The sequence below is a fragment of the Lepidochelys kempii genome, chromosome 5, assembly GCF_965140285.1.
Source record: "Lepidochelys kempii isolate rLepKem1 chromosome 5, rLepKem1.hap1, whole genome shotgun sequence".
Taxonomy (NCBI): domain Eukaryota; kingdom Metazoa; phylum Chordata; order Testudines; family Cheloniidae; genus Lepidochelys; species Lepidochelys kempii.
Window position 1 is genome coordinate 103,740,616 of NC_136384.1, and position 19,612 is coordinate 103,760,227.

Consider the following 19,612-nt stretch of genomic DNA (forward strand, 5'->3'; position numbering starts at 1 on the left):
GGGTGAATTGCTTCAGGGAGAATAACTCCTAAAATGAACATGACCCTATTCATTCAAAAAGTCCTCGTGCATAGGATCTTACTGAGGACTTCCTAAGAGAAAAAATACTGACTCCAGCATTCGTGAGATATGACTTTACGAAAAAGTTGGAAAACTTTAAAACAAAGTGGAGTGCCTCTCTTTTCAAAATGCTAGTATTCAAACAGGTTGTGTGAGTCACTTCAAATGTTGCAAAAACAAAAACCCCCAACGCCTCTAACTATACTATACCACGGTGAGAGCAACGTGCTGTAAATCAAGTTGTCGTGACCTAAAGGCCAAAATGTCTGACAACCGTGGCCTCCTCCTTTTAAAGGAAGTTGGAGCCTAGCTTCCTTTGCTGGAATTTGGTGAAGTGCTGGGCCTGGCCGCTTCTGTCATACGGATCACAGAAGTCATGAAAGTCATTGGTGCAGTGTGGTTGCTTTATGCTGCACCATGGATGCATTTTGGCTGTAAACCTGGCTTAACTACCCCACAGAGCAGCTCCCTGTGTCAGAGGGAACCTTCACTAGCATAGTGCTGATGTAGGGGGTCAGACACCACTCACCAGGAGCCTCATGCTGGCGTAGGATGGGAAATGGGCATGCTGATTACTCATGAGTACTGTTTTAAATGTAAAAACTCCCTCAGCGCCTCTAAAACCCTGATCATGCTTCCATTAAGGTCAATGGCCAAATTCCCATTTGCTCCAAGGATGCAAGATTGGGGTCTATATCCCCAGTCCCACTCCTTGGAAAAGCACCTAATCCTCTTTTACATGCACAGATTATTTCAGATCAGTGTGGTGCTGCTCATCCAAGCTGGACTCTGTGTTTTTGAATTTCTCTTTCTGTACAGCAACAGCTATTTGCATGTTAAAGTCAAAAAGCAGAGGAGTTCATCTAATTTCCCTTTGCTGGCCACATTTCCCTAAACAATTCAATAAATGTAAAAATAATACTACACAGCCAATGTATAGTTCCTTGTTGTCATACTAGGGGCTTTTGTAGAATGTGTTCTCATGGCACCACCATTTTTACATTGCCTGACTTTGTGTGTTTATATTTGCAACCTTAATTTTGTACTAACAAAACATTTTAGTTTAATTTCTATACCTTTTACGTGGGAGGAAAATAAAAAGAACAAGTATTATGATGCTATGGAGTGACACTAGTATTGCCAATAGTCCCATATGACAAGGGAGGTCCCTTATTTAAATAGAAAATTGTCTGTCCCATACAAAATCTGTATGGGATGCCTTTTATCCCCTATTTCAACAGCAAGGGGCCAGTACTCATGGTACATCTTTCCACTCCTCTCCCAACCCTGGCTTTTCAGTGCTGTGCAGGGAAATAAAGACCAGGCTGAGGTCAAGGGCCAGGGACCGGAGGAGAAAGATGCACCTGAGAGTAGTGGCCCCATGCTGGACAGGGCCCCCTGCTGATTCCAGCCCTTGATCACAGCCCCCTCCACTTTCCCTGCACAGTCTCTGTCTGGCAAGTGGATGGGGCTGTGTGCCCCGGATCTGTGCTGAAGGGCCAGGGTCAGGAAGGGGCTTTGTCTGACAGGCCAGTCAGTACTCCCAGGGTGTAGCCTCCCTGCTTGCAGAGTCTCTGTCAGCATCCCCAGCAGAGGAGCATAACTGCTGGTTGGTGGCTACTGCAGCTGCAGCAGTCGGGGAGTGAGGCGGGCAGGGAGCCTGGTCCTGACAGCCAATACCACCTGCACAGAGCCCTGTCTGTTTCCCCTGCTGGACAGAGCTCCCTCCTGATTCCAGCCTTTCAGTGTGGCCCCATCAGGTCTTCGTGCCCCCCGATAACTCTATTGCATCCCCCAGGGGGCCATGCCCCATCGTTTGGGAACCTCTGGCTATAGTGGAACTAGTATTTGGAAGTCATATTATTCGTGGCTAACATTAGCTGCAGCACACTTTTACAAGTGGTCAGGAAAACATTCAATGCAATTATGAGTGAAGCATTGGGAACATCAGACATTCCTCCTGGACCTAAACAGAAAAAAATGAAGAGACTGTGTAGATATAAAAGTCAATGGGAAGAAAAATACAACTGGGTTAAATCTGTCACTTGCAATTCTGGTAAAGCCTTTTGTACTTTGTGCCAGCATGAATTCACTAACGGGCTGTGACAAAGCTCTGTCCTTGCTTCCGTGAGTCCCACGTTTCCTGGGGGATTTCGCTAGCCTCAGAGGCTCACCGTGACCCTGCACGTAACCCTTCTCTCTCTAGAGACAAGGGTCACAGTCTACTGAGCCATTTTAATCATAAGCCAGCGAGGCAGGTGAGGAGAAGTTATCCTTCCTTGCACAGTCTCTGTTGTCTCCCAGTCTCAGTGATTAATCAGGGGGCAAAGGTGTGGGGGGGAGCCCTGGCCCACCCTCTACTCCAGGCTCCAGCCCAGGGACCCTAATAGTATCAGCTATGGTAGCTGACCTTTTAGGAACATGACATGTACAATTCCCTGGGCTAGTTCCCCCACAGCAGCCCTCACTTCCTCAAGCTCCACTTCACCCTCACCTCAGGACCTCCTTCCTTGTGCCTGATATGGTGTGTACTACTCAGCCTCTCCAACAGCGCAACTTCCTCCCACAGCTCCTGACATACATACCCACCTGACTAACTGGGAGGCTTTTAACTAATTTCAGCCAGCCCCTGATTGGCTTCAGGTGTCCCAATCAACCTAGCCTTCTCCCTACCTTCTGGAAAGTTCTTAATTGGCCCCAGGTGTCTTAATTGACCTGGAGCAGCTGCCATTTCACTTATCCTGGTACCAGGAATTTGTTTAGACTGGAGCTAATATATCTATCTCCCACTACTTTTCTATAGCCATATGGCCTTGCCCCGTCACAGGGCACAGAGGTGAAACTGACCTGAAGCAGCAAGCAGCAACCTATAGACATAAGAAAAACACGCAGGCCAAAGGCATGACAAATATTAGCAAATTCTTTGTCTCTTCAAACACTGAAAGTGACAGAATTGCTGCATGCTTAGGGTGACTAGATAGCAAATGTAAAAAATCAGGATGGGGGTGGAGGTAATAGGTGCCTATATAAGAAAAAGCCCCCAAAATCGGGGCAGTCCCTATAAAATTGAGACATCTGGTCACCATAGGCATGTGTAATTACAACTGTTTACCACACAGGTAAACACACCCTAAATTATAACAGCATGCACTGTGATAATAAGCTTGCCAGTGAAATGTTTCATGATTCAAATATTGAGAACAAATTGTGTTGCGGAAGACCCAAAGCAGAGCTATTCGTGATCAATGTTTTGGCCCCAATGTCTGTGGGGGATTGTTTACGGGATTTATTACCACTGTTACCAGAACGCACATGTATTTTTCTGTAGCCACCAATGCCTCAAATAAGGGGAACAGGAAAAATTTTCTAATGTGCCTACAATATTTCACCATAACAAATGGTGTTCAGTTCAAGTTGCTCAATTTTTATGAAGTTGGTGATGAATCTGCAAAAGGCATTCATCATGCTAGTTTGAACTGCCTAGAGAAATACCAGCTCAATGTTAATTGCATTACTGCATACTTTGCTGATAATGCACATGTGAACTACTGCAAACACAGTCAGGTGTATCAGTTGTTATGTACAGACAATGACTGCATTTTGAAGGCAGACTGCCCCGCACACATAGTCCACAGTACCTGCAAACATGCGAGTGTCGGTTGACATAGAAACAATTGTGTTGAAAATTTACAGCAATTTTTCTGTCCCCGCAATATGCGGAGAAGAACTCCAAAAAGTTTTGAGTTTGTTGACATTGAATGGAAAGAACGGAGTAGTGTGATATGTGAGTACAAGATGGCTATCCCTTAACCCAACAGTTGATCGACTTTTGAGAAACTGGCCAGCAATTACAGCCTACTTCAAGTCACTACAGGAGTCTTGTCCAGTAGCATTAAAGAACATGTTCACATAAGATGGTGAGGATGCCTGCATGTGTTTTTTTCCACAAAGTGGCTTGTGTCTTTGATGTACTTATGAGAAACTTGGAGGCATCAAAGCTATGCATTGCTGACACGTATGTGCCATTTTAAGCTGAAGCTGCTGAACCAGAAAGAGGATTTGGTTTTTTTGGATTCCAAGCTAAACAACTGATGAGAAAGCTATTACTTCAACAAAAAGCAAAGGTAAAGCAAGCCATCATTACGTTTTATGACTTTGTGCTTTTGTACATCGATAAATGGTTTGATTTCTCTACTGACAATGCAGTGATGAAGCTGAAACCCATGGGTCTCTACGAGAAGCTTAGTTTCTCAGATAATGAAGACATAACAGATGCACTCAAAATGAGGGAAACCGTAAACATGGACTAGCTCTATGAGGAATTCTGCACCAGTCGATGTGTGATCAAAATATCCAGAAATGTCATTTCCAAATCTATCAGTGAAAAATGGAGGTATGTGTTTCAGAAGTGTGGAAAAGAAAACTTGAAAACCTTGTTCCAAATTGTGTAGTTTGTACTTAGTGTATCAAGATCAAATGCATTTGTAGACAGGATTTTTTCATTAATGGGGAATAAATGGTCTGACATACAGAACAGATACAACATAAATTTAATTAAAAGTGAACTCCAAATTTGCATAAACTTCCAGTCATCCTGCAAAGATTTCTTCATCTCTGTACAACAAGACTGGGAGTTGCTGAGTGCTGCAAAAAGCAGCAAGAAATACCCCTAGCAAATGTAGGTGAGTACTGCTTATTATATTATTATTAGTAGTATTAATAATAATAATTATAATTATTATAATCATATCAGGAGGAGTGGGGCAAAAGTGCTAAGAAAACAGTCCCTTATTTTTGAAATACAATATTGGCAACTGTACAAGCTTATTCTGCCTGACTCCATTTATTGTAAATGACACCACACTATAGAAGCACATTGTTGTAGGGTGTTCTGCCCCTGCTACAATGTGGCAGAAGCATGAAAGAGCTTGCGTAAAACAGAGTTGGGTGTGGCTGACTGTTTTTTCCCCCGAGTTGGTAGAGATAGGGTTGCCAATTTTGGTTGGATATATTCCTGGAGGTTTCATCACATGACATAATTTTTAATTGAAGATTAATATTTAATTCCTGGGGACTCCAGAACACTCCTGGATGGTTGGCAACCCTAGGTAGAGAGGGCCACCAAGCCCCACACACCATACCTAGGTGCTGTATGTTGGTGGTACAAACTACCAAAGATGACATTTTAGTTGTTTACAATGTGGGGTTTATTATTTATTCTTATTTTATTTATTTTAACTTAGTGGGAAAACATTTTCTTGCCTGCCTAGGCCAAAACTGCCTGAAAGATTTTTCCTCCAATTTTACAAACTACCCACTCAAAATCAGTTTTGGACTAACTCCAAACACAGCCTACATCAGGCTTAGAGCTGAAAGAAACTTTTAATAATTTAGTTCTTTCGGCATATCTCAAATGTCCCTGATTTTGACAGATATCACTCATTTATGTCCCAAAGTTCCCACACGTATTTGGTGTCCTCTCACATCTATGGTTAAAAATTATTTACATCAGAAATGTAGAATCATGAAACAGAAGTTATAGAAAGAGTTGTTTAGAAAAGTCCAAACACCCACCCACACATAACCAACTCCTGAAATCCTGAGCACTTGATGTCAACAGGAGTTTAAGGTGTCAAGCCTCTCAGGATTTGACCCACAGATGATAAACCTATAGCTTCAATTATGAAGTCATTTTACTAGCAGTTTGTTTTGGAGGTAATCTTCTCAATCTCCAGTTCCTCTTTCCTAAGAATCTTGATGTGCTAATCAGTGTGTGTATCTGAAAGAAAACCAATCCCTGCAGTATATGGAGATTGATATTTTGTCATCTCAGTAGAGGAGTGAAAAGTTGGTTCCTTCAGTGAACAAAGATGGTAAGAAAGGACCTGTGCTCTTTAGGCAAGATTCTAAATTTGCATTTCCTTTACACAAAATCTATAGTTAATAATTGGGCATGTAATATTCACTCTTTCTGTTTCAGTGAGTATTGTTTGCACATTGAGGGAATGTTTAGCTTTGTGACGATCTAGAAATAAAGCAGTGAGCCATAGCAGGGTGTTCATTAACAAGTTATTTTTGCACCTCAAAGGCCAAGTGGTTTCAAATGCCCAAGAAGTGCCACAGTAGGGTGACCAGATAGCAAGTGTGAAAAATTGGGCCCGGGTTGGGGGGGTGTTAAAGGGGCCTATATAAGACAAAACCTCTAATATCGGGACAGTACTGATAATATCAGGACGTCTGGCCACCCTGTGTCACAGAAGCTTGTTAAATACATACCCTGAAGTGATGTATTCCTGTTAGGGCAGGGGTGGGCAAACTACGGATCTGGCCTGCAAGCCCCGCTCTGGTGCTATACTTTGTAGTATAGACATGCCCTCAGCTAAAATGTAGATTTAAAGAAGTTGTTATAAACCAGTTTGATGGCATATTTATCCTTTCATTATGTTCCCAGTGGAATAATTAATAATTATTATTATTATGTTCCCAGTGGAATTTATTATTAGCAGTGGTAGAAGGATAAAAATAGTAAGGAAAATAGAATTGCTACTGTGGGAACAGTTGGTCTGATAAATTGGCCTAGGGTGGTGTGGATTTGGAAATGCAGGAAAGGTATTTGTGGCAATGCCTTTTGGACCCAGTTTTGTATGTTTTGCCTAAGGGAGCTGATAGCGGTGGCACTGTAGTAATATGTGTTTATCAGGACTTGTCTACACAAGGAAATTGTCTACACAAGGAAATTGTAGCTGTAGACAAGTCCATAAATCTTCTAGTTACATCATCTGAAAAACCCTGTGTGTTATAACAATACCTTAAGTTAATATGGGAAAGGAGGGTGGTAAAGAGAGGAAATGAATAAGAAAGGCTAGCAATACTCTGCCTGCACAGTTAGCTAATCTTTGCCTTTGGACTGACGCCAGTTACTTTTTGCCTCATCATGTTTGACTTAACTGTGAGTTAATATGTGGTGTGGCAGGGAGGGGAAAGAATTTGAGCACAATGAGTTCAAATTAATACCAATTTCACAAAAGTCAATAGAGTTACCCCAGAGATGTGTTTGAGCAAAAACTTTTATTCTATCCATCAGTAAGAACCTTTGCATTGTTAACACCTGTTCACCCTAACACAAAGTTCCACTGGTTTTGAAAATGGCTTTATAACATGCGCTAAAACCACTAAATGAAACTCTTTCAAAATCATTGTTCAGCATGCACTTTGCTCGTGCTCTGCACTGAACAAATTCAGCTGTGCTGGTGAAACAAGGTTCAGTACTCAGGTCCTGTAGCAGAACTTAGACATGATTCTGCAACATGCTTGAAAAATTGCTTAGTGAGAAGACAGACCCCTAGACAGAGAAGACAAATATACTGGGTTATATTTCCTAAAACAGTTCAAAATGAGAGTGTGGATGATGAAACCAATGTAAAGTTCTGAAATGACAAAAATGAAAATGTGTGAAAGCGGTGTCCCCATTTAGCAGCTAAATGCCAACCTTGGTATTGTATGTGATAGGAGGATGAGGAAGAAGAAGCACTTTCTTTGCCTTTCCCAGATCTCATGGATCCAAGAACTATGAGTAACAGGAAACAGCCTGAATTTAAAACAAGAAAAGGAAAAGAAACTTCCCCCATCTAGCTGGTTTACTGTAAAACCAAAGCAGAGATAAGACAAATGTGTCAGACCTTGCCAAATGATGAGGATTAGAATATGTCAGCTTTTCTGGTCATGATTTGCAGGATGTGAGTTAACTGTACTACTAACAATAGTTATAAACTCAAGGATAAAATGACTGAGTTACATGAGAATGTTAGGTTTCAGAGTAACAGCCGTGTTAGTCTGTATTCGCAAAAAGAAAAGGAGTACTTGTGGCACCTTAGAGACTAACCAATTTATTTGAGCATGAGCTTTCGTGAGCGAACCTGGATTTTCGTGAGAGAACCTGGATTTGTGCAGGAAATGGCCCACCTTGATTATCATGCACATTGTGAAGAGAGTTGTCACTTTGGATGGGCTATTACCAGCAGGAGAGTGAGTTTGTGTGGGGGGGCGGTGGAGGGTGAGAAAACCTGGATTTGTGCTGGAAATGGCCCAACTTGATGATCACTTTAGATAAGCTATTACCAGCAGGAGAGTGGGGTGGGAGGAGGTATTGTTTCATGATCTCTGTGTGTATATAAAGTCTGCTGCAGTTTCCACAGTATGCATCCGATGAAGTGAGCTGTAGCTCACGAAAGCTTATGCTCAAATAAATTGGTTAGTCTCTAAGGTGCCACAAGTCCTCCTTTTCTTTATGAGAATGTTAAGGTCTTTTAAAACAGGAAAAGTAACATTGCAGAGAGAGGTCTGCTGATATAGCAACACATTGAACATGCTAAACCATGAACGGCAGCTAATACTGTCACACACACACACACTCTGCCGCCACCCCACAAGCCTCTGGTTCAGAGGGCCCGTATGGCAGTGGAACCCCTCCACTAGTGAGGAGGATTGTGAACATAGTGGAATTGGACCAGTGCAGCTCCATTGCATGAGGGGATAGGAATCTTGGATTTCACTCAGGAATAGGTATTTCCTGTGCATTGCAGAGCCCAGCTTTTAGAGCCTCACTACACCTTAGCATGCAGGCTTCTGGGGGGACAAAGCAAGGACAAGGGCGTGGATTCACAAGAGAAACCACACACAAATTCATGTAGATGTATTGCCGCAGAAACAGGACTATAGAACCACAGCACAACCTCAAAAGAAAATTCCTTACTTCTCCTTTCCCTGATGTTCAGGCTGTGTAGGAGGGGGAGGATTTGGCCACACAGTTGTATGGTTGTGCAGTCTGCGCAAAAGCTCAGGACAAGAACAAGTCATTTGTTCTTGTTCTGGCTCTTACAATACCATTATTCTTTGTCCTTGGACAAGTCATTTAACCTCTCTGCCTCTGCTCCTCCATCTGCAAAATAGGGGAAATTCTTATTTGACCTTGGTATGGAGTGCCATAAGTGTGTATGGGGCTTTGTAATAGGATAGCCTCTGCTCTGTAGATCATACAGTGTAGTTTAGATACAACATTCCACAATGCATGGAATATGACAATGAATAATGGGGAAGGAGGGAGTGTGGTTTATACAAATGAAGGTCATCATGAGATTGTTTGCATTTGAGCAGCACAAGGTGTGAGTTTCTGCCTTATTAACTTATTCTACCTGAGATGTTATTAGGTTGCCCTGGAAAGGTAGGTCCTTGTTAGAGAGACTGGGAAATTAAGTGGGTTTTGAGGAAAGAAAGCAGAGAGCTTGCCTTCTTTGCAAGGGGGTTTGTTAGTATTTTGTAAAGCTGTTGGATCGTGCTACAGAAATGTTAGATATTCCTTCTGCAGGAAAGAGCCACATAAGCTTTTGCTGATGAGGTTAAGAAAATTTAGTAAGAGACTCTGTTGTTTCACAATGCAATATGATCTCATGGTTATTAACTCTATGGCCAAACTCTGCCCCCTATTGCACCACACCAGGTGTAACCTTAAATATTTTTCAGGGGTTAGTCAAGAACAGAATTTGACCCAATCAACTTACAATGTGTTTTGAACAAGTGTTCTCTGATTAGAACAGCCCTGCAAAGTAGTGAGCTCACAGAATTCTCACTGGCTCTAAACAGTAAGAATGAAACTGGAACATGTGCCTGTCCATTCCTGTGAAACACTGGTGGTTTCCTTTTGATGCAAGCTTTAGTTTTTAAAACCCATGATATGTGAATACAATCAGAGAGTAAATGGACCATTACTGGCTGCATAAAGTGCTGTGGGATTGCGATTCTTTTCCCTCTAATGTTCTCGTGGCATCATACAAATAGGTTAGAGGTGCTTTGCCTTGGAAACCTTGACGATTTCAACTGCTATATGATCCCTGATTCTTCCAACAGCTACATGGATCTGATGTGAGTATAATGCTACTAAAATGTAAAATGATTTCTGCTACATTTTGTGACTAGCAGATAACATCATTCCTACTTGGATTTATAGTCAGATTTTCTTGCTTGATTTATAGTTAGTTTATCTGGTTTCAGCTGGTTTGGTTTCCATTCAGATTTTGGACCAGAGATGGGTCAGAACCAAGACCCCAGGTCCAAAACAACTTCAAACCCTGGGAGGGAGGGTTTCAGAATCTAAGCCTGGATATGGATCAGAATCTTACAAATGGGTCCTCTCTATTTCATACTCAGAACAAAAGCCATGGTGGCGGGGAGTAGCTTCAACTGGTGGATCAGTATGTTGCAGTTTTTGCCCATCTATTGTTCTGCCAGAGTTCATCTTACTCTGGCTTACAACTCAGTCTTATCCTGCCTTGCTTCCAATTCACTAGGAGTTTTAGAATGTGTCTCCTATAAAGTCGTGCTTGCTTTCTTTTACTTTGTATTAACCCCTTATTACATCCTGCATTCCAGGCTCACTGTTATACCTTGGCTTGTTGAAATCCTGGCCTCAATGAAATCAAGAGCAAAATCCCCACTGACTGCATTGGGGTCAGGATTTTACCCCAGGTCTTTTGGTCTGCAGTCCAGTACCCTATCTGCCAGACCATACTTCCCTTCACAGTAAAGGTGGAGTTGAGCCGTGGTATACATAGACAATGTTGCATAGGTGATGATCCATATTATTATATGTAATTTGTCTGCCTTACTGTCCACACGCAATATTCACAGCTTGCGGGACTCTATGCTGGGAAGCAGTGATTCTGAAAAAGATTTGGGGATTTGTGATGAATAATTGGATGAACATGAGCTCCCAATACAATGATGTGGTGAAAAGGGCTAATGCAATCCTGGGATGCATAAAGAGGAGAATCTCAAGTCGGAGTAGAGAGGTTATTTTACATCTGTATTTGGTACTGGTGCAGCTGCTATTGGAATACTTTGCCCAGTTCTGGTGTTCACAATTCAAAAAGGATGTTGAAAAATTGGAGAAGGTTCAGAGAAGACCCACGAGAATGATTAAAAGATTAGAAAACCTTCCATATAGTGATTGACTCAAGGAGTTCAATCTATTTAGCTTAACAAAGAGAAAGTTAAGGGATGATGTTAGAGGGCTTATTCCTTCACCCTCCCACTTCCCTGGTCCTTCTCGCATGAACAGAGAGCAACAATACCTGAAGTCTGAAGGTGCAAACAATTCGATGTTTATTGGGGTGAACTTCCAGCAAGCTTAAATCCAAGTTCCTTTTTCCTTATTTTCGAATCCCAATTTACTTCCTGTTTGCCCCTAATTTATATAGTAATATTCTCAGCTATACCTTAACCAATCATTTTACTGAAATTTACCTAACCAATCCCAACGTATTGTAACATAATTCTCTAACCAATTATATCCCACTACCCTAATTAACTTACACCTAGCAAAATTAATTATACAGCAGACAGAAACAATTAGAGAACCAGACAGATTAACAATAGAAAAGTGTGGGCCATAAAGATAAAACATACAGAAATGAGGGTGTGTGGCTGGTAATAGCTCACCTCACCTGATGACTTGTTACAGTGTGTATGGTAACACCCACTGTTTCATGTTCTCTGTGTATATAAAATCTCCCCACTGTATTTTCCACTGAATGCATCCAATGAAGTGAGCTGTAGCGCATGAAAGCTTATGCTCAAATAAATGTGTTAGTCTCTAAAGTGCCACAAGTACTCCTTTTCTTTTTACAGAAATGAGGATTTCACAACCACAACTATTGAGAAGTGATTTCTTGCCAGACAAAGTTTTCTTTAACCATCTTTAACTGGTGGTGATAGGCATTATCAGGACAGGATTGTATTCCTAACAGCCCAATAGCACCTTATTTCAGTGTGACTAGTTTGGAATGTAAGTATGTGACCATACACTTCCCAGCTTATGGCTGCCTCTGCTGCTTAACCAAATGCCTTAGCCTAAGAACCAGGCCTCAGACTATCCTAGTGAGAGAAGGCCCATACACAGGCGGACTATGATTTTGATTCTTTGTTTTATACCTCTGTAACTAGCTAAGTGATAAAAATACACCTAAATTCTTAAAGTATAGGCCTTTACAGGCAGGCCTCCATATCTAAATCCTAACAGATGACTTCATTACAGTCTAAAAGTACCTGCCAGGGGTACACATAATTAATAATGGGCTTTTCATTCTAACAGAGAAAAGTATAACACGATCCAATGGCTGGAAGTTAGAGCTAGACAAATTCAGACTGGAAATAAGGTGCACATTTTTAAGAGAGAGAGTAATTAACCACTGGAATAATTTACCAACGGTGATGGTGGAGTCTCCATCACTGACAACTTTTAAATCCAGGTTGGATGTTTTTCTAAAAGATATACTGTAGGAATTATTTTGTGGAAGTTCTATGGACTGTGCTCTCTACAGGAGCTTGGACTAGATGATAACAATGGTCCTTTCTAATCTTGGAATCTATGAATCTATTAAAAGTGTATCTGTCCCACTACCTTCTATTAGGCGAAATGCCCCATACTTTTCTCAGAGGTTTGTCATAAGAATACATTATTAATTAATGTTTGTAAAGCACTTTGCATAGCAAAAATGCTATATAAATGCTGAGTATTATTACTATGACTAAACTTTCTCCATCCAGGACATGGCCATCTGCAGACATGGAGATGGAGGAGGAGAAGAGTTTAGGGATGATTATTATACATGGCTTGTTAGACTATAAGCTTTCTGGGGCAGGGACCATGTCTTCATTTGTGTTGGTATAGTGCCTAGCTCCACGATGACCTGATGCTGACTGGGGCCTTTAGTTGCTATTATAATACTGATATTAATAATGGTGGCAAGTGGGAAGTATGAATTATGAAGACAGGATCTGGAATTGTTTGAAGGTGTCTGCTTACCCAGCAGAAGCATTTCCATCTTTGAATAATTTAGATGAAAGAAATAAGAGATGAAGCCACAAATTTGCCTATTCCAGACAGACATGGAGAGTGTGGAAGGCAGATCACCTACATAGCCCTGACAGTTTCTAATTCTGATGACTATATTCTACTTATCCAAATTCTCCATGAAGTTTTAAATGGATACAACAGTATATTGTATTTTCCTTCCTAAACCATTGCGTAATCCCTTTGAAGTCAGTGGCATTGTATCAGGGACAAGTTTGTTCTTGAACAAGAAGAATTTCTAGGTTGCTTTAAAACAATGGAAAGTAGCTGAAACTGTCTTTGAATTGTAGCATTTTGTGAAAAAAAGCATACAAGTTCTCTCAGATCCATGGTAATTTTGGGCCTGGTAACATGTTCAGGGTATCACCAAGGAGTGGGTTTTCATCAAGCAATACAAAATACTATAAAAAAGCACGTAATAATGGTTGTGGTAGGTGGGGTTTCTGCAGCATCGCATATTAGTATAATTCATTACAGTTATTTGTACAGTACCATAGTGTGCATGTGGCTTTATAGGCACATAAAATTGAGGGTCCCTGATATGAGGACCTTGCAATCTATGTAGAACAAATAGAAGCTTAGAACAAACAGAAAATATATTAGGCAAGCTTTTCAAAAATGGGGGCTAAAATTAGGCTCCTGAGTCCATATTTAAGGACTTAAATAAGGCGGTAGGAGCCTAATTTTAAGCACTATTTTTGAAAATCTCAGTCTTTGATGTTTTTCTCCCCAAGTGTGTGTGTGTGTACATGTGTGTGTTTGTACGTGTGTATATGCTGATGGATTTAATGGAAACATTTTATAATGGTAACGAGAGACTCTCAGGAATGGTGATACTGTTATAGTATCAAGCTCACTTAATATCAACATATTTTATAGAATATCCCATTTCATGGAAATTTGTTTTTAATGGACCAAATCATTTTTGCACTAGTTCAGCGTAATGGTGTCTATTTAATCTTAACTGTCATTAAGTAATATCCTGTTTAATGTTAATTGAAAACAAATTATTTCCTGTTCCAAAGGCACCTAAGGTCTTCCGTTAAGCAAACCCATTAATTCTGGCAGGTAGAATTTAGCCCTTTATATCAATTATTGTATGTGCTATAAGTGGGGTATTTTCATTTTTCAAATAACAGTATTATGTTCTCAGTCTAGTTGCATAGTTTCCATGTACAAGTATGTGAACAACATTAAGGGAAGATTAGACCAATGATTTCCATTGTTAGTATTATAGAATTGAATAAAAATTCCCTTACTTCCGTGATTTCTATTTCAGCCTGAGGATTTTTAAATAAGCTTGTTGGGAAATAATGAATAATGTCAATATATGTTGGAACAAATTGGAATTAAATTAAATTATCTGTATACTTCACTTAGGTCCTGATTTTGCAAAAATTACTTATTACTTGTGTGACAAAGGACCACCTGGGGTTTGTACAAACAGGCCCTGAAGCTGGAAGAGGGCTACATTCTCTAGTAATGCAGTTCATAGAACAACTTAAAGAACACAGTCCAAATTTAACAGATAGGTCCTGCTCTGCGTGGAAAAGGATGAGATTAAAGAGCAAGGGCAAAATTCTTTTCTCAGCTATGTGTACATCTAAGAATAAGAATTTAGTTCTTAGCACAACTCATGATAGGTACTCTGTTTAGGTAAGAGACTGGCTCTTAGTGTTGGCTCTCATTCGTTATATTGGCCTCCTTACTGCACTAACATGTTGCTATATGTAAAAGAGTTTCACAACATATTAAATAGTATCACCACACCTTTGTTGTGCAAATTATTGCTTAATTCTGTGGTAAGTGGGCTGTTCAGATATTGCAATGATCCACCTCTCTAAGAGGCTAGAGAGATGGATGGACGGGAGGGGGCAGGGCCAGATTAACCTTTTGTGGACCCCCATGGGGGCAATGGAGCATGGTGTGGGGGGGCTGGGTCCTGGAGCGTGGGGCCGGATAGGGTTATGGCACGGCAGGGGCAGCCCTGCCCTGCCCAGCCCAGTGCGAGGCCACTATTTACAAACTGGCAGTTGCCAGACGCACAGTAGCCCTCCTGGCCCTGTGCTGCCAGCATGCCCCTTCCCCTCACAGGGTGGGCCATGCTGCACCACACATCCCCCCTGCCCAACACTGGAACACCCCCCACACCTGATTCCCTGTGGCCAGAGCCCCCTTGGACGCTCTATGGCCAGCACCCACCACAGACCCTGCCACAAATGCACAGGGCCCTGCACACCACCACTCCTGTCCAGTGCCCCCCTGCCCACAGCCCCACCACAACTGCCCAGCACCGCACACAGAACCCCCACTCCCTAATGCCTCAACATACAGATCTTCCCCGCTCCCTCACAGCCCAGCACCCGCCCCAGGTCCCCCAGAGATCCACTCCCCCACGCCCTGCCTCCCAGCTGCACTCATCGACCTTGCTGGGAGGCGACTGTCTCTGCTGGGCTGAGCTGCCAGTGCAGCCAGGGCTGGTCCCGGGGCAGAGAATCACTCTGGCCCCCCAGGAGTGGCACAATCAGCCAGGCCAGGGCCTGCCCCAGCCAGCCTCCCTCAGGACCCACTTGCCTGGAGGGGCCCAGCCAAGCCCCCCACACTGCCCCCATCAACTGGCTGAGACTGGCCAGGCTTCTGCACCAGTCCCAGGCGGCTCAGCACCAGGGAGACAGGTGGGGCCGCACAGGTGGTGGGAAGCAGAGACTGCCCTGGAGGTGGAGATGCACTGGGGTCTGGCCGGGGGCAAAGAGAATCATAGAAAATTAGAGTTGGAAGAGACCTCAGAAGGTCATCTAGTCCAACCCCAGCCAGGCTTTGTCAAGCCAGGCTTAAAAACCTCTGCGGATGGAGATTCCACCACCTACCTAGGTAACCCATTCCAGTGCTTCATCACCCTCCTAGTGAAATAGTTTTTCCTAATATCCAACCTAGACCTCCCCAACTGCAACTTGAGACCATTGCTCCTTGTTCTGTCATCTGCCACCACTGAGAACAGCCTAGCTCCATCCTTTTTGGAACCTCCCTTCAGGTAGTTGAAAGCTGATATCAAATCCCCCCTCACTCTTCTCTTCTGCAGACTAAATAAGCCCAGTTCCCTCAGCCTCTTCTCATAAGTCATGTGCCCCTGCCCCCTAATCATTTTCGTTGCCCTTCGCTGGACTCTCTCCAATTTGTCCACATCCTTTCTGTACTGGGGGCCCAAAACTGGACACAATACTCCAGATGTGGCCTCACCAGTGTTGAACAGAGGGGAATAATCACTTCCCTTGATCTGCTGGCAGTGCTTCTACTAATGCAGCCCAATCTGCCATTTGTCTTCTTGACAACAAGGGCACACTGTTGACTCATATCCAGTTTCTCATCCACTGTAATCCCCAGGTCCTTTTCTGCAGAACTGCCGCTTAGCCCATCGGTCCCCAGCCTGTAGCAGTTCATGGGATTCTTCCATCCTAAGTGGAGGACTCTGCACTTGTGCCTGTTGAGCCTCATCAGACTTCTTTTGGCCCAATCCTCCAATTTGTCTAGGTCACTCTGGACCCTACCCTCCAGTGTATCTACCTCTCCCCGCAGATTAGCGTCATCCACAACCTTGCTGAGGGTACAATCCATCCCATCATCCAGATCATTAATGAAGATGTTGAACAAAACTGATCCCAGGACCTAAATTTCCTGAAAGCTGTGCGGCCATGCAGCAGCCTATTTAGCACCATGCAGGTGTTCAGGGAACCCACCTGGGGACTTGCTGTGGCTGGGGACTGGTTGGGGTAGGGATGCCCCTACCCCAGCCTAGCCAGGCCTCCAACCTGCCATGGCCTGGGCGCCTGGCCCTGCTGGGGCGGCCTGGCCCGGGCCCAGCCATGGCCTGGACCCAGGAAAGGCCTGTACCAGCCCAGACCCAGGCGCAGCTCGGGCAGCACAGACCCAGGAGTGGCCCAGCCCACACTGAAGCACAGACAGAGCAGCCTGGCCCAGACTAGACCCAGGTGCAGCCGGGGTGGCACAGACCCAGGTGCGGCTCGGGGCAGCGCAGACCCAGGAGTGGCCCGGCCCAGCCCAGACCCAGGTGGCCTGGGACCGCATGGACCCAGGTGCGGCCAGAGCGGCCTGGCCCAGCCCAGACCTAGGCATGGCCAAAGCAGCGTGGCCCAGCCCTAGCCATGGCCAGGGCGGCGTGGACCCAGGTGCATCCAGGGTGGCATGGTCCAGGCTGGCTCCAGACGTAGCCAGAGCAGTGCTGCCCAGCCCCAGCCCCAGTCCCAGGAAAGGCGGTGCAGCCCAGACCCAGGCACAGCTGGAGCGCCCCTTCCCTGGCCCAAACCCAGCCCCAGCCTGGACCTGCTGGGGCCAGAGCAGGGGCGCCTATCCTGCAGCCCCAACCCTGGAGCTGCCATGGTGGGGAGACACGCCTCTCCCTCACAGCCCAGGTGTTGCTGCAGGGAAAGAGAGCTGGGGGGAGTCCTCTCTTCTCACCGTAGCCACGAAGCCCCCTTCCGCACCCAAAGCCCCTCATCCCTCACCCCAGAGCCCGCACCCCCAGCCGGAGCCCTCACACCCCTGCACCGCAACCCTCACATATCACCTCCATATTGGTGCACATAACAAAATTAATTCCACACATGGGTGGGAAAAATTAGCGGGAACACTGCCCAGGATCGACCCCTGGGGCATTCCGCTTGATACTGGCTGCCAACTAGACATCGAGCTGTTGATCACTATCTGTTGACCCCGATGATCTAGCCAGCTTTCTATTCACCTTATAGTCCATTCATCCAATCCATACTTCTTTAACTTGCTGGCAAGAAGCCGGCGGGTGGGGCAAAGGGGTGGAGAGGAGTCCTCGGCCGGCTGGTGGGCAGGCCAAGAGGAGCAAGTGGTGGGTGGGTTTGGGGGGACGGGGGGCTGGCGGGGTCTCAGGGCACAGTGCAAGCAGGCAGGCAGGGGCCTCTTCTGAGCATGGGCCCGGCTCCATGGAGCCCCTGGTGCCATTGTAAACCCAGCACTGGGAGTGGGACACAAAGAACACCTTCCCTCTGGCTGGCTGGGAGCAGGGAACACATTAAATCCTCTGCAAAGATGGTGGAGCTACCAGTCTGATATACACAACTTGGGAGCTGCCTGGAGCAATTCTGGATGACTCACTGCTGGGGACAGTTTTATTTCCCGAAAAATGAGTAAAGTTGAGGTTACTTCCTCTTATACTCCAATGTTACCAGAATCTCTGCTATAGTAAAAGCAGTGCTCCCATGTTTCAGTTTCTAAAGGCCGGATTCTGATACCCTTCATTGTGGTGAATAAAATCTCGCTCTATGAATATCCCATTGAAGTCAGTGAAACCACTTATGGAATAGGGTCTTACCAGTGGTCTGTGGTGGCCTTTTGGTGTATCTATGGTGCCTTTTCAAGCCAATATGTATAACTGAAGGTGGGATCATCAATGATCCATCGCCCCCTGGCTCCACCACTGCTCACAATCTGGCTCCACTACTGAGTGTTACCCGATGTGAAATAGGGTGCCAGAATCTGTCCCCCAAGGAATTTATCTAAGACTTTCCTTAGATCTTGGAGAAGAGGGGTAAATTTGTATATTTCTTCTTAGGGTCCCTTGTACATTACTATATTGTCTCACTGCTGACTGCGTAAGAGTTGTATAAGTCAGAAAAATCCAATTGTTGATGACCTTTGATACAAACTTCTACCATGTATATACACAAAACATCAAATTTTAGCAATGAGCTTCCATCTTAGCTGGTGATAAGTTCCATGTCTCAGCAGTGTGTGTGTTCAAAGAGGGAAGATGGAGTGTGGCGGGGGGAAGGGAAAGGGACCCAGGACTCTGTTTGTTTCCCCATTTAAGCAAAAATGTTTCCTCAAAATCATAATTAAGGAAGGAGGCAAAACCACTTGCAAGCAAACTTATTTAAAGTGCAATTCACTAGAAATGTGTTCCTTAAAAATATGCTGAGTGGATGATTGTAATAGAGAGCCTAGAATCCAGCCCATGTAATTTGAAATGGGGCTGTAGGGCAGACAAGGGAACTGGGAATGTATCTTCCCCTACAGGAAATTTTTCAAAAATACTTGAGAATTGGTGCATTCCAGTGGCAAACGATTTGCTTGACTACCTGTCATCTCATGCAAGGACTGAATCCAGAGAAGTGGTGAATTTCACCAGAGGGTGGGAAATTACCCAAAGCATCCCTTTGATTTGGTGGTGGAATTTTAACAAGGTACTATCACTAACCCAACCCTCCCCCTCTCCGTCCCATTTAGCACATTACTGAGAAAACACCTTCAGTTATGTGCCTTTTGGTCCCCGAAAAGACCCACAAGTGTCAGTGGTAATTTGAGCCTAGTCCTTGTGAAATAGGAAGGCTGTTGTAAAGAGGATTATGGATTCTTTCCCTTCCTTTCTCACACGCATTCTGTCACTCTCTCATACTCACAGTCCTGCTCACGCTTTCACAGTCTTTGGCTATGTCTTCACTTCAGCCTAGCCCCATGATAGGAAATCACAAGTTAGCTGTCTCACTTTATCCTAACTCAATAGAGTGCTTCACACTGTAGATGAGAAGTCAAGTACCAGACACTTGCTGTCACATGCCATGTCCACACTGGCACTGAATCTAATTGTGAGAGATACAC

General features: G+C 44.1%; 1 protein-coding gene across 1 annotated transcript in view; it reads left to right on the plus strand.

Annotated features, from left to right (window-relative positions):
• The first annotated feature begins 9,732 nt into the window (after window positions 1-9,732).
• The window catches only part of LOC140912100 (programmed cell death 1 ligand 2), a 35,864-nt gene continuing 25,984 nt past the window's right edge, over window positions 9,733-19,612 (plus strand). The window contains exon 1 of the mRNA XM_073346255.2: window positions 9,733-9,978. The gene's annotated coding sequence lies outside the window, so the exon portion shown is untranslated. The remainder of the gene's footprint in view (window positions 9,979-19,612) is intronic.